Source organism: Arvicola amphibius, chromosome 4, assembly GCF_903992535.2.
Source record: "Arvicola amphibius chromosome 4, mArvAmp1.2, whole genome shotgun sequence".
NCBI lineage: Eukaryota > Metazoa > Chordata > Mammalia > Rodentia > Cricetidae > Arvicola > Arvicola amphibius.
In genome coordinates, this window is record NC_052050.1 from 154716229 (window position 1) to 154728560 (window position 12332).

The window sequence follows — 12332 nt, forward strand, 5'->3', positions numbered from 1 at the left end:
AGAGAACCCAGGTTCCGTTCCCACCGCCCAATCAGGTGACTCACAGCTGTCTGTAACTTCAGCTCCTGGGGATTCAGTGCCCTTCTTCTGGCCTCTGTGTGCACTATACTCACATGAGCAAACCCTCAGACAGACCAACATATGCATATGTATGTTTTCAATATTAAAATTAAGCATGCTGGCAAGTGATATGTCAACTTGACACAAGCTAAACCTATCTGGGAGGAGAGAACCTCAATTGAAAATAACCTCCGTGAGGTGGGGCTGTAGGCGAGCCTGTAGGGTGGGGCTGTAGGCAAGACTGTAGGGTAGGGATGTAAGCAAGCCTGTAGGATGGGGCTGTAGGCAAGACTGTAGGGTGGGGATGTAGAAAAGCCTGTAGGATGGGGATGTAGGCAAGACTGTAGGGTGGAGATGTAAGCAAGACTGTAGGGTGGGGCTGTAGGCAAGACTGTAGGGTGGGGCTGTAGGCAAGACTGTAGGGTGGGGCTGTAGGCAAGCCTGTAGGATGGGGCTGTAGGCAAGACTGTAGGGTGGGGATGTAGAAAAGCCTGTAGGATGGGGATGTAGGCAAGACTGTAGGGTGGGGCTGTAGGCAAGCCTGTAGGGTAGGCATGTAGGCAAAACTGCAGGGTGAGGCTGTAGGCAAATCTGTAGAGCATTTTCTTAATGATCCACAGAGGAGGGCCCAGGGCATTAAAGGTGGGTGGGACCATCCCTGGGCTGATTGTCCTGGGTTCTATAAGAAAGGCTGAAAAAGCCATAAAGAGCAAGCCAGTAAGCAGCACCCCTCCATGGCCTCTGCACAGTTCCTGCCTCCAGGTTCCAGCCCTGTTTGCATTCTTGCCTTGGCTTCCTTCAATGGACTGTGGCTGAATATGTAAGCCAAATAAATCCTTTCCTCCCAAACTTGTTTTTGGGTGTGGTGTTTCATCATAGCAATAATATCCCTACCAGGACAGAAATTGGTACCAGGACAGTGGGGTGTTGCTGGGACAGACCTGACCATGTTATTTGTGGGGGAAAAGTGGAAGGACTTTGGAACTTTGGACTAGCAAAGCCATTGGGTACTGAGAACTCAGTGAGCTGTCCTGTAGGAGCTTGGAAGATAGGAATGTCCAGAGCAATGCAGATGGAGGCCTGGCTTGTGAAGTTTCAGAGAGAAACAAAGACTACCAGGCCTTCTGTGTGAAGAATCTGTGGTGTCAGGTCTGCTGGGGCTGAAGGATCAGCCGTGATTAACAAGAGTCCAGAGCCACTGAAATAAAACCTTTGTGTTACTTGGACATTGGATGCTGGTCAGCTGGAGCTGAGAAATTAGTGGTGATAAAAAAGAGACCAACATCATTGGTAAAGTCTCCTGGGAAGTGTTTCCTGAGAGTCGGCACACAGAAGCCGTGTTCCAGAGGCAGCCAGGGTTGTACCTCATGCTGGAAGCTGAACGAGGTACTGGTTTTGAAGGCATAAAGGATTTGGGGAGAGTAGCCGAGGCTTGACCTTGTGAGAAGCTACAAGACTATTGGTGAAGATGCAGGTGGAGTGGCAGTTGAAGCCCCAGGATTCTAGGGGTCATGGAGAAAAACTGAGCCTTTGTACCATGAAGAGAGCCCAGGAGAGGCCATTGGTCAAACCGCAGCCAGGTTTCAGCAGATAATACCAGCATTTTGGAGACGCCAGTACCATGGGATGACCACCAAGAACAGCAGCAGCCGTGGAGTGGAGCCAGCCAGAGCCTAGAAGACAAACTGTGTGTGCTGCAGAGGGAGAAGTGACCCAAGTCCTTTGGAGGAGTCCAGAAGATCGTAAGTGGATCCCAGACATTGAACACTGAGTTATTTATACTTTGGAGTCTGTTTTTTCTTTCTTCAGCTTGTGACTGTGCCCTGGTTCGTCTCTCTCTAAGTAGGAACGTGATTTAGTTTTAATTTTACAGGAGCCCACAGGTGAGAGATTTCAAATTTTTAAAAAGAGATTTGGAAGTTTTACGGAGACTTTTGATTTTAAAAGGTACTAGCTATTTTTAAAGAGATAACTATTAAGGTGTTTGAATTTATAAAGTTGTGGGACTTGGTTTGTAAAATATTTCATAGTATGATGACTTCATTAGTGTGTGATCTTGGGGATGAACAAGAAAGGAAATGTAGTTGTGTGTCATGACGTGGGGTTCCCCTCTGTATGCTAGGAACATGTTTTATTACCATTGGTTGTTAAAGAAGCTGTTTTGGCCAATGGCCTAGTAGAGTAAAGCCAGATGGGAATTCTGAACAGAGATATAGAAAGTAGGCAGAGTAGCTGCCAAAGGAAAATGCTGCCAGCCACCAGCCAGAACTTTACCAGTAGGCCACAGCCCCATGATTGTAGTAAGGAGCAGACGGGCTGTGTCCAGCCACTCGGCTCCTGGTCACCCGGCTAGCTTTACCCCGAAATAATTACATGGAAACTGTATTCTTTTAAATACTGCCTGGCCCATTATTTTCAGCCTCTTACTCACATCTTGACTAACCCATATCTAATAATCTGTGTAGCACCACAAAGTGGTGCCTTACCAGGTAGATTCTAGCGTACGTCCATCTTGGGCTGGAGCTTCACATGATAATACATAGATAATAGAAATGGGTTAATTTAAGATGTAAGAGTTAGCTAGAAATACGCCTACGCTGTTGGCCAAACAGTGCTGTAATTGATGTGGTTTCTGTGTTACTATTCGGGTCAAGTTGACAGAAGGTCGGTTGTGCTGGCCCGTATTATGCCCACTCCGCTCAAACTGAAGTCACCCGAGAAAAGGGAACTTCAGTTGAGAAAATGCTTTTGTAAAGATGGGGCTGTAGGCAAGCCTGTAGGGCATTTTCTTAATCATCCTCAGAGGAGGGCCTAGACCTTGTGGGTGGGGCCACGCATGGGCTGGTGTCCTGGGTTCTATAAGAAAGCAGGCTGAGCAAGCCGTGAGGAGCAAGCCAGTAAGCAGCACCCCTCCAAGGCCTCTGCATCAGCTCCCGCCTCCAGGTCAGGTTCCCCGGCCAGTTTGTGTTCCTGCCTTGGCTTCCCTCAGTGAACTGTAACTCTAGATATGGAAGCCAAATAAACCCTTCCCTCCTCATGCTGCTTGTTTCTCATGGTGTTTCATCACCGCAATCATAACCCTAAAGGACGAAGAAAATAGTAAATTAAGACACTGAAAAACAGACTTGTGGGGGCAGGGGCTGGAGAGTCGGCTCAGACATTAAGAGCACCTGTTGCTCTGGCAGAGGACCTGGGTTTGAGTCCAAGTATCCTGCTAGCAGCTCACAACAGCCTAACTCTGGTTCCAAGGGATTGGCACACTCTTCTGGCATACGCATGACACACATACATGCACGTGTAAATACCCGTACTTTTAAAGTTAATAATAAAAAGTGTGAAACACACCGATAGGAAATGAGGAAGTTTCTAGTATCGGCCTCAGACGCTCTCTGATGACATCATTAGCCTTTGAATTGATGGAAGGCAGGGGTCAGTCTGTTCCAGAAGGATTTACCTAGCAGTCACATGGCTATTATATCAGACACAGAAGTGGACAGTTGAGGGGGCTGAGGATAGTTTGGCTCCCAACCTGTAACATTCCAGCTCTTCACAGTCAGCCCATCAGCCTAGCAGCGTGTTTACGGTAGGTTAACCCCAAAACACCAGTTCATAGCATCTGGTAAGCAACTAACCATATTGGATACTTAAATACGAATTAAAGTTGTATCTTACTAAAACCTCTGCTCTGCAGACTCATACATGTGAAGTGCTCAAAAAATAGCTTCAAGTCCCTATGCAGATCTAGGCATTTTCTTTATCTGAGTGAGTTTGTGGACTCTGTGAGAGCTGGGCAAGCCTGCAGCCCCTGCCCCAGTGTGCCTAAATAGAGCCCATCAGACACAGACGTGTTCATCTATGTCCTGCCCATAGCTGTTTGCACTGTAATCCCAGAGCTGAGCGGCAGCATCAAACATGACCTCTGTCTGACCTTTCAGAGTGCTTTCCTGAGCCTGGCTCTGCATAGGCTGTGTCTGAGGGCAGGCTCAGATGCCACTGGACTCCCTGGGGCAGGGACAGGGCAGGCTGAGATGCCACTGGGCATGTCTTTTAACCCTGATAAAGGGAGAGTTGGGAGCACAATGAGAAGGGTCTTCCCAGAAAGACGTCATGAGCCTCTTTCTGTTCAGTGAATGCCAGGAACAGAATGCCTCCCATCCCCACCCAGCCCCACTGATGGACTTGTCTCTGTGGGGGTCGTTTCCAGGTCCCTGGAGATGCCCAAACTCCAGAACATGAGAAAACTACATTTGAAGAAAGAGGGTGAGGGTAGCCGGGGCACGGCACCCACCCATCCCAAGCAGCAGCCTTCTTTAAAGAGGCTGATCCTAAGCCTTCACAAAAGATACCTGTGTATCCCCCAGATACTGGTGGATACTCTTCCTGGAACCACTGGTGTGACCTGCCCTGGTGGTGGGGAAGGCATGGTGGCAGGAGCCAGATGGCCGCATTGCATCCAGAGAGAGAGATGTGTGCTGGTGTTTAGTTCACTTCCTTCCATCCGGTCCAGGCCTCCACCCCAGGGCATGGTGCTGCCCACACTTAGAGGGAATCTTGCTTCTCCACCGAGGGCTTTTCTGGAAACACCCTTGCAGTCATATCCAGAGCTGCGTTTCCATGGTGATTCTCAATCCAGTCAAGTTCACAAAGATGAATTGCCACAACCGTGAAGACACGGAAACCCATCCAGACCTGTAATCATCCATGATGCTACACAGACCTGGCAAAGCCGCTGCCCATGCAGCCTGGACACTTGGTTTGCAAAGGAATTGCTACATGCCCATGTGGTAAATGAGTGTGTGCAGCTAAGCATTGTGAGCGAGGCTTTGCTGGCAGGAGGAGCTGAACGCTGGAAACACCATTGTATCAACTGTATCTTGAGTTTTGGTATTTTCCCAGGATGGTAATACACAGTACAACTCTAGAGGCACGGGGACCATGGGACCCTGATATAAAAGCCTACAGTGCCCTGTCTGGCTCAGCTGTGCTGTGCAGGAGGGAGATTCCTCTTCCCCGACTAAGGATGGTTTGGGAGATGGAACATGTCATAAGTAAATCAGACACTATCTGCACTCTACTTTGTAGTTCAGCGTTCTCAACCAACCGTTCTGCTGCCTTTAAAAAGAGCTGGTTAAGCTGAGCGGTGGTGGCACACGCCTTTAATCCCAACATTCTGGAGGCAGAGGCAGGTGGATCTCTGTGAGTTCGAGGCCAACCTGGTCTACAAAGCGAGTTCCAGGACAGCCAGAGCAGTTATGCAGAGAAAACCTGTCTTGAAAAACCAAAGAAGAGCCATTTGGAATCCACACAGCTAAAGGAGAAACCTAAAATAACGACATCACACGGGGCCTTTTGATCCCATTTTCCTGGGAATCACGTGTCTTGCTCCAGAGCGGGAGAGGAAATCTCCCTCTGGTTCTGCATGGCTCCTACCATCATTCCTAGGGATGTCGGTGGTCAGTACAAATTCCCAGCAAAGCAAGTTGCGTCAGGTCCTCCACTGCTCTGAGCTGCCATTTCCCTCCCTGTTCAGCTCTCCCCGCCTCATCAGCTTGACCTGCAGCGGCAGCACAGGTGAGGGTGCCCTTCCCTTCTTCCCTGGGTGCACCTGGCCTGGATTCCAGCCACTGCAGCCTCGGGAAGCTTGAGGATGAGAGCTGCTCTATGAGGAGCTCTTGGTCCATGGCGGGCAGTCAGTGAACGACCCCAGGGAGATCTCTTCCCCTTTAAAAGGTGATTTAGGGCTCCCTCATGTGAGCCAGATAAAAAAGAGCATCACTAACAAGAGGGACTCTCTTCTCTTGGTGCTCTCGGCCCCCGCCCACTAGGTGTGGAAACAGCGAGGCCTCATGAGTTGTCCTTTGAACACTTTTTTTCTTTTATTATCTATATTATTCTAGCTACTAGGCCAATATAGAGTTCCATGTCTGGAATGGTGGACTGGCTTGTAGCTTAGTTATTCTGCTGAAAACAGAAGCTGTCTGTCTGTCTTTCTGTCCTCACACATTAGAAAATATTAAGACAAAACATGAAGGGTCAGGACTCAGAGAGGTAGGGAATTTACTGATACAGGCTTGGCACTGGGCCCACTACCTGAGGTGTTCTCTAGTTCAGTGTCCACGTGCTTGGGAGCTAGCAGCACTTAGCTAGGTGTGTGTGTATGTGTGTGTGTGTGTGTGTGTGTGTGTGTGTGTGTGTGTGTTTCAAGCTTGTTTGAGTTCAGGATTCCAGGTGCCAGGATCTCAAAAGAAAGAGTGTGTGAAGTGACACCTGCCGCCCAGTCTGCCTGTTCTCTTAGGATGTTTGATGAGTCTCTAGTTGTTATCTTGAATGAAGGTGAGCAGAAATGGGTGACCTCAAGACCAAGGCCCAAATATGGACATACATCCTGTGCAGGAGGGCAGTAGGCAAACCAGGCTCATCACGGTAATGAGCTGGGGTGAAAATGAAGAGGCAAAAAGATAGAGCCCCCCAACTGCCGCAGGGGTCTAACCTGGTTGTTACGGCAGACTGAGCCCCCCTCTCACTGCCGCAGGGGTCTAACCTGGCTGTTACGGCAGACTGAGCCCCCCCACTGCCGCAGGGGTCTAACCTGGTTGTTACGGCAGACTGAGCCCCCCCCTCACTGCCGCAGGGGTCTAACCTGGCCGTTAGGGCAGACTGAGCTCCTTCCCCCCCCTGCCCCACTGCCGCAGGGGTCTAACCTGGCTGTTACGGCAGACTGAGAGAGAGAAACGGGGTTTGGGTGGCGGTGGGAACACTGCAGAAATAGACCTATATCTACACCCAGTGGAAACATTACTCAGAAAGAGAAGATAAAACAATGTTTCCAGATACCCCAGACTCTGGGGATTTTTCTGGTGGACCCACAGTAAACGCTAAAGGGATCCTTTGGTTGTAGGGATACACGCAACTCAAAAGTGTTGAGTGTGTGCCGAGTGAAGGGGGATGAAAAACCAGGCCTGTGGGCAAGTTCACAAGACAAAGAAGTATATAAACCAATAATTTTGGGGATATTTAAAAGATATGCATTGCTAAAGTGTGAGAAAATGTTGCAAAACTGTTGTGTTTTTTTTTTTTTTTTTTTTTTTTTTTTTTTTTTTTTTTTTTTTTTTAAGAGCCTGTCCTGGAACTAGCTCTTGTAGACCAGGATGGCCTCGAACTCACAGAGATCCGCCTGCCTCTGCCTCCCGAGTGCTGGGATTAAAGGCGTGCGCCACCACCGCCCGGCACAAAACTGTTTTTAAATGGAATTAAGCATTCTGTTTGCGTATATCCTTCATTGTATTGTTATATATTTTATCATTATTTTGAAGGTCGTGCTAGATGATAGTGAGTCAGGGATGCACACTGTATTCTCTTACACAAATAGTGATAAAATATATAATTAATGATGTAATGGAGAAAAATGGTATAAAATACTTGCCTAATCAAAGTGAGATGAATGACGGGGAACATCGGGTGTGTGATACAAATGTACCATCGACACAAACATATCCAGGATGGAATCACATTAAATATAAATGGCCTGCATATGCCTGCCAAGCCAAAGGGTCCAATATGTCACCTAAAAAGATATGCCTTGACTATGCTACACAGAAGATGGTGACAGATGATAGCAAAGAGAGAGAGAGAGAGAGAGAGAGAGAGAGAGAGAGAGAGAGAGAGAGAGAGAGAGAGAGAGAAGGCAGAACAAGATGAAGCCCCACAGATAGAAGAGGGACACTGTGTAGAAATTAAGGCTTAAATCTTCCCAGGAGAGAAGACACACTGGTGGTTATAAGACTTGACACACTGGCAGAACTAAGAAGTGAACGTCTCTGTGAACTCTGACGCACCTCTGTTGGTGACAGGCAAGCAAACTATCAGCAGGTGAACTATGTGACTGACCCTGTCTGACGGCATATCCAACTGTAGAGCTTGCCTTTCGTGCTTCAAGAAGAAAATCTGCCATGTGTCCATGAAGTAAATACCCCCCCCAAAAAAACACCCCAAAACAAAACCCCCTGCAATCCTGTTTTTCAACATCTTCCCCAGACTGTGGCTTGTGACAAGGGGTCAGTCCAGCTGCAGTTCACATCTAAGGTAGCAGTGCCCATAAGTGCCCCGCCATGTCTGTGTACCTGAGTGACACTGTCCAGTCAGGTCCGGGGCCAGCGAAGGCTTTTCACCCCTCAGAGGCACATTTTACACTGACTGCCCATACCCAGCTCATCCCTTGCATTTTGCTAGCTGACAGTAACATCTTTGCTTTACATCATGAATTTAGGTTTGTTTTGTTTTGTTTTTTGTTTTGTTTTTTTTTTTTGAGACAGGGTTTCTCTGTAGCTTTGGAGCCTGTCCCGGAACGTTAGATTTTAACTCCATGTGAATGCCCCCCAAGAGGAGCAGCTGCACATCTCTACAGCTCTCAGAGGATACCCGAGAACAACCAGGTTTTAATAACACCGAGATGCGGCATTTTGCCCTGGTTTGTGTGTCACTGCAGAGAGACTGACGGAGTCAAAGGGCTCTCTCCTGTCGACGATCGCTATACTCTGGTGTGACTAGAACGCAGATGTGGAAAGCCAGGAGACCGTCTGTGGCAACGTACGAACAAGGCAGAACCCTGCAAAAGCATACCCTTTAACCCCACATAACTCAACTTAGGCTTACGTGGAAAAAAAACAATTGTCTTTTATGAATGGATAACAATGAATGTGCGCATTCCCTAAGCACGAGTGGTGTGGAGCTCGCCAGTGTCTCCATGCATTTCTATCGAGCTCAGGAGCGCCTGCGCCATGCTGTCCTCCTGGGCTTGGTCCTCTTCTCCTAAAAGATGCTTTCTGTTTGGAAAGAGGAGATTTTCCTAAGAAGATGTGCATGCCTGTCATCCCTGCTGCTCCATATCCCATGGCCCGTGGGCAAGATCGAAAACAAACAGCCCGAGCTTCCCACCTGGGTGACCAGCCATAGGGAAAGGATTTCTGGACAGGCAGGGTCTCCACCTGCAGAATCAGACGCTTTGCAACCTTCTAGGGGTCACTCTGGGGCTCTTGGGGATGTACAACAACCATATGGCCGTCCTCCCTGCCTGCCACTCAACTATCCTTGGCTTATAACCAGATTGAGGGCCCCTATGCCGGAAGGATAGGGTTTCTTGACAGAAACCCATGACTTTGGGGTTCTGTGGCACCCTTTGTGAAGGGTGATGTTTATGAAGCTGGAGGAGGCCTGTGGGGGGCTTTAGGGGTTCTGATGGAAGGGGTTGGTGGAGACATCAAGTCTCTCCAAAGCGATTGCAAAGTCCAAATGAGCCCCAGAGACTCTAGTATAAGGGACAGGGACTTACAGGCCCAGTGGGAACTGACCAAGTCTAAGAGACTCTGTTGGCTTGTGAAGTTAGTTAAGTGGGTCTTTGGATATCCACCAACCTTCATCACCTCCCTCTGGCTGTTATCAGATGTGGCCCCCTCCCCCAGGAACAGGCAACTAGGACCTGAGAGCCACTCTGAAGCCAGGCTCTGGCTCATGCCTTGCAAGATCACTAAACTCCATCTTAACATCCAGGAGAGAGCTGAAGTTGAGTACCCAGAGCTACAGCTCAGGGATCGGACCACCGGCCAACATCTATGTAGGGTCCTCACCACAGCCACGCTGGGACTCAAACCCAGGCTGTGCCACCCTGCTATCAGGCCAATTCCTCTCAGTCCACGTGGGAAACGTGAAAGAGGGTGGGATGGGGCTCAGTCCCAAAGGGAGGACTCCTTCCCCTGAGAAGGCCCAGCAGATGTGCTGGTCATGAATGGGACAGGCGTGGTGGTTGGGACCATGGTATGGGTGACAATCACTCTGAGGTCCTGTTTCGGGGAGAGGGAGAACTACACTTTTGATTTGGCTGAGGTGGGAGCCCTTCAATGACTTGGCCTAAGACTCCTTAATTTGGACTCGTCCAGGCAAATACCCATGCAAAACCCCAGCCTATCCAAGAGCTGGTAGGAAGACCCTCACTGGCAAGTGGTTCTTAGTTCACCTCTGCCCAGCAGGGGACCTGCAGACTCGGGGCCACTTGCCTCTTAGTTCCAGGCTGTCTTCATATCTTCCTATGTTTTGAAGGATTCTGTCCAGAATGGACACTCTCCTGTGCTTATCGTTTGAACTCTTCTTTTCTGTGGAGAAAAATATACCATGATCAAACTTTGATTAAAAACAAAACAAAACAAAACAGAGCGTGGTGCTTTTTTCTCTTTAACTTCAGAAACTGAACGCAGGCTAAGTATTGAGTTCACCGGTAGAGCCCTTGCCTAGCGTTAATGAGGCTCTAGATTTGATTGGTAGCAATGTGAAAACAATTAAAAACTCCTAAGATCCTCTGAGAAAAATGAGAAAAGCCACGGCGGTTGAAGAGCCTGGATGCTGACTGTGTAATCTATAGCATGACCTAGAAACAGGGTCTTTGCAGATACAATAGATTGGAGTGAGGAGAAACATGGGATGAATAAAACTCAGGGAGAGAAATGGGAGCTCAACCTGAGGATCCAAAAAGCAAAGCAGTCGGTCACTGGCTCTTACCTCAACCTCAGGCCGAAATGGTGATCCTGCTTCCAGGAATCTCAGAATGAGACTGTGTGTTGAGAGCTGTTTCCTCCCATTTTATAATTCTCTCTGGGGCTAGGATTAAAGGTGCACACCACTGAGATTAAAGGCATGCACTGCCCGGTTTCTATGGCAACTAGTGTGGCTGCTGGGATTAAAGGTGTGTGTTACCATAACCTGGTCTGTAAGGCTGACCAGCGGGACTGCTTTACTCTGAGATCTTCAGTCTTTATTTATTAAAATACAATTGAAATACCACTACCATGAAGTCTTAAAGGAAAAGCTTGGCCTTACTCTAATGTGATCACATCCTTAGAAAAATGGAAAACCTGAACACATAGACACACATGGAGAATGCTGGGTAAACACAGAGCAAAGCCACAGAGTACCAGGAATGTCCACCAGGACGACCAGCCCCATCCGTTCTTGCATCTCAGACTTCAGGCTCTGAATTCCTGTGAAGTCAACCACACAGTATGTGGGTGTTTGCTAGAACTACCCCAGGACACAGGCATGAAAGATCAGCCAGTCATGCTGCAGACAGCAAGTCTAGTGATTGATTCAAATGTGGACAGGACTCCGTGTGGTCCCTACATGTTGCTGCCCCAACTTCAGTGCCGTGACAGAGGCCTTCACCATTGTAGGTGTCTCTGCAAGATGGCTTCCCGGGCCCCACGATTGCCCTGGATCTCAGTGGCTCAAGAGCTGGATGAGTGTACTCCCGCTTTCTCTGGGTTCAGGTCACAGTAAGAAATGCATGCTGTGACCACATTCGCTCTCCTGCCGCTGAAACAAACACTCCAATTTTTTTTTTTTTTTATGTTGGAACAACTTAGTAGGTTTTATGAGCCATTCCTGGGTAGAATCAGTGTGGGAAACTGCCACTTGGTGCTGAGGGAAGTCCTGGGTCTTGGGGAGAGGATGACTTGCCACTGGGTGGGTTTCCTTATCTGAGTCCTTCTGTTCTAGTTTATGCTGTAGTTGCCTTCAGTGGCTGTGGAAGGAGGCTGTCCCTTGGCTGTGTTCTATCTGCATTTGCCGGGTTTCCTGTCTTCACCCAGTGCACTGCTTCCTGACTGTTCCAACAAGGCTGTGTGCACCTCACAGGCACACGGATGACACATGGGTGAGACGCAGGTATCCTGGAATCGGGCGGAACTGTAGGTGAAGGCTTCAGGACCATTGGTCGGTTATCTCTCCTTCATGCCAGTGTGTCTGGGAGCCTTTCTAGGTTTGTCATGCTCTACAGAGATGTCTCTGCCTGGCCTTTAGCCAAATAGGCCTGGAGCTCTGCATGCCCCTCAGTGTGAGTGCTTGCTCATTCATTCATTCATTCATTCATTCAGCCTGTCAACCACACCGGTGCTCTGTCAGGGACTCAGGCAGCAAGGAAGGGCTTCCTGCTCCTGTAGGAGGCCATTTCACAATGGACACACACACCTGAGGGTGGCAGGCTCGTTCCTGTCCCCAGGAATTCAGTGGCCCTGACCTCCACCTGACAGCTCTCATTTAATTTTTAGGAGCAAGCTAAATTAGGAGCTGTCTTACTGCTTCCATTTAGCTTCTTCTAAAAATTACAAGGTGTGACTCAGGCTGTGGGAGGCAGGGGAGCCATAGTGATCGCCAATGCTGGGCTCAAGGAAGGCTCTAGATGGAGCTGAAGGCTCTGTCTCTTTGTCTCTCTTCCACGAAGGAGGGTG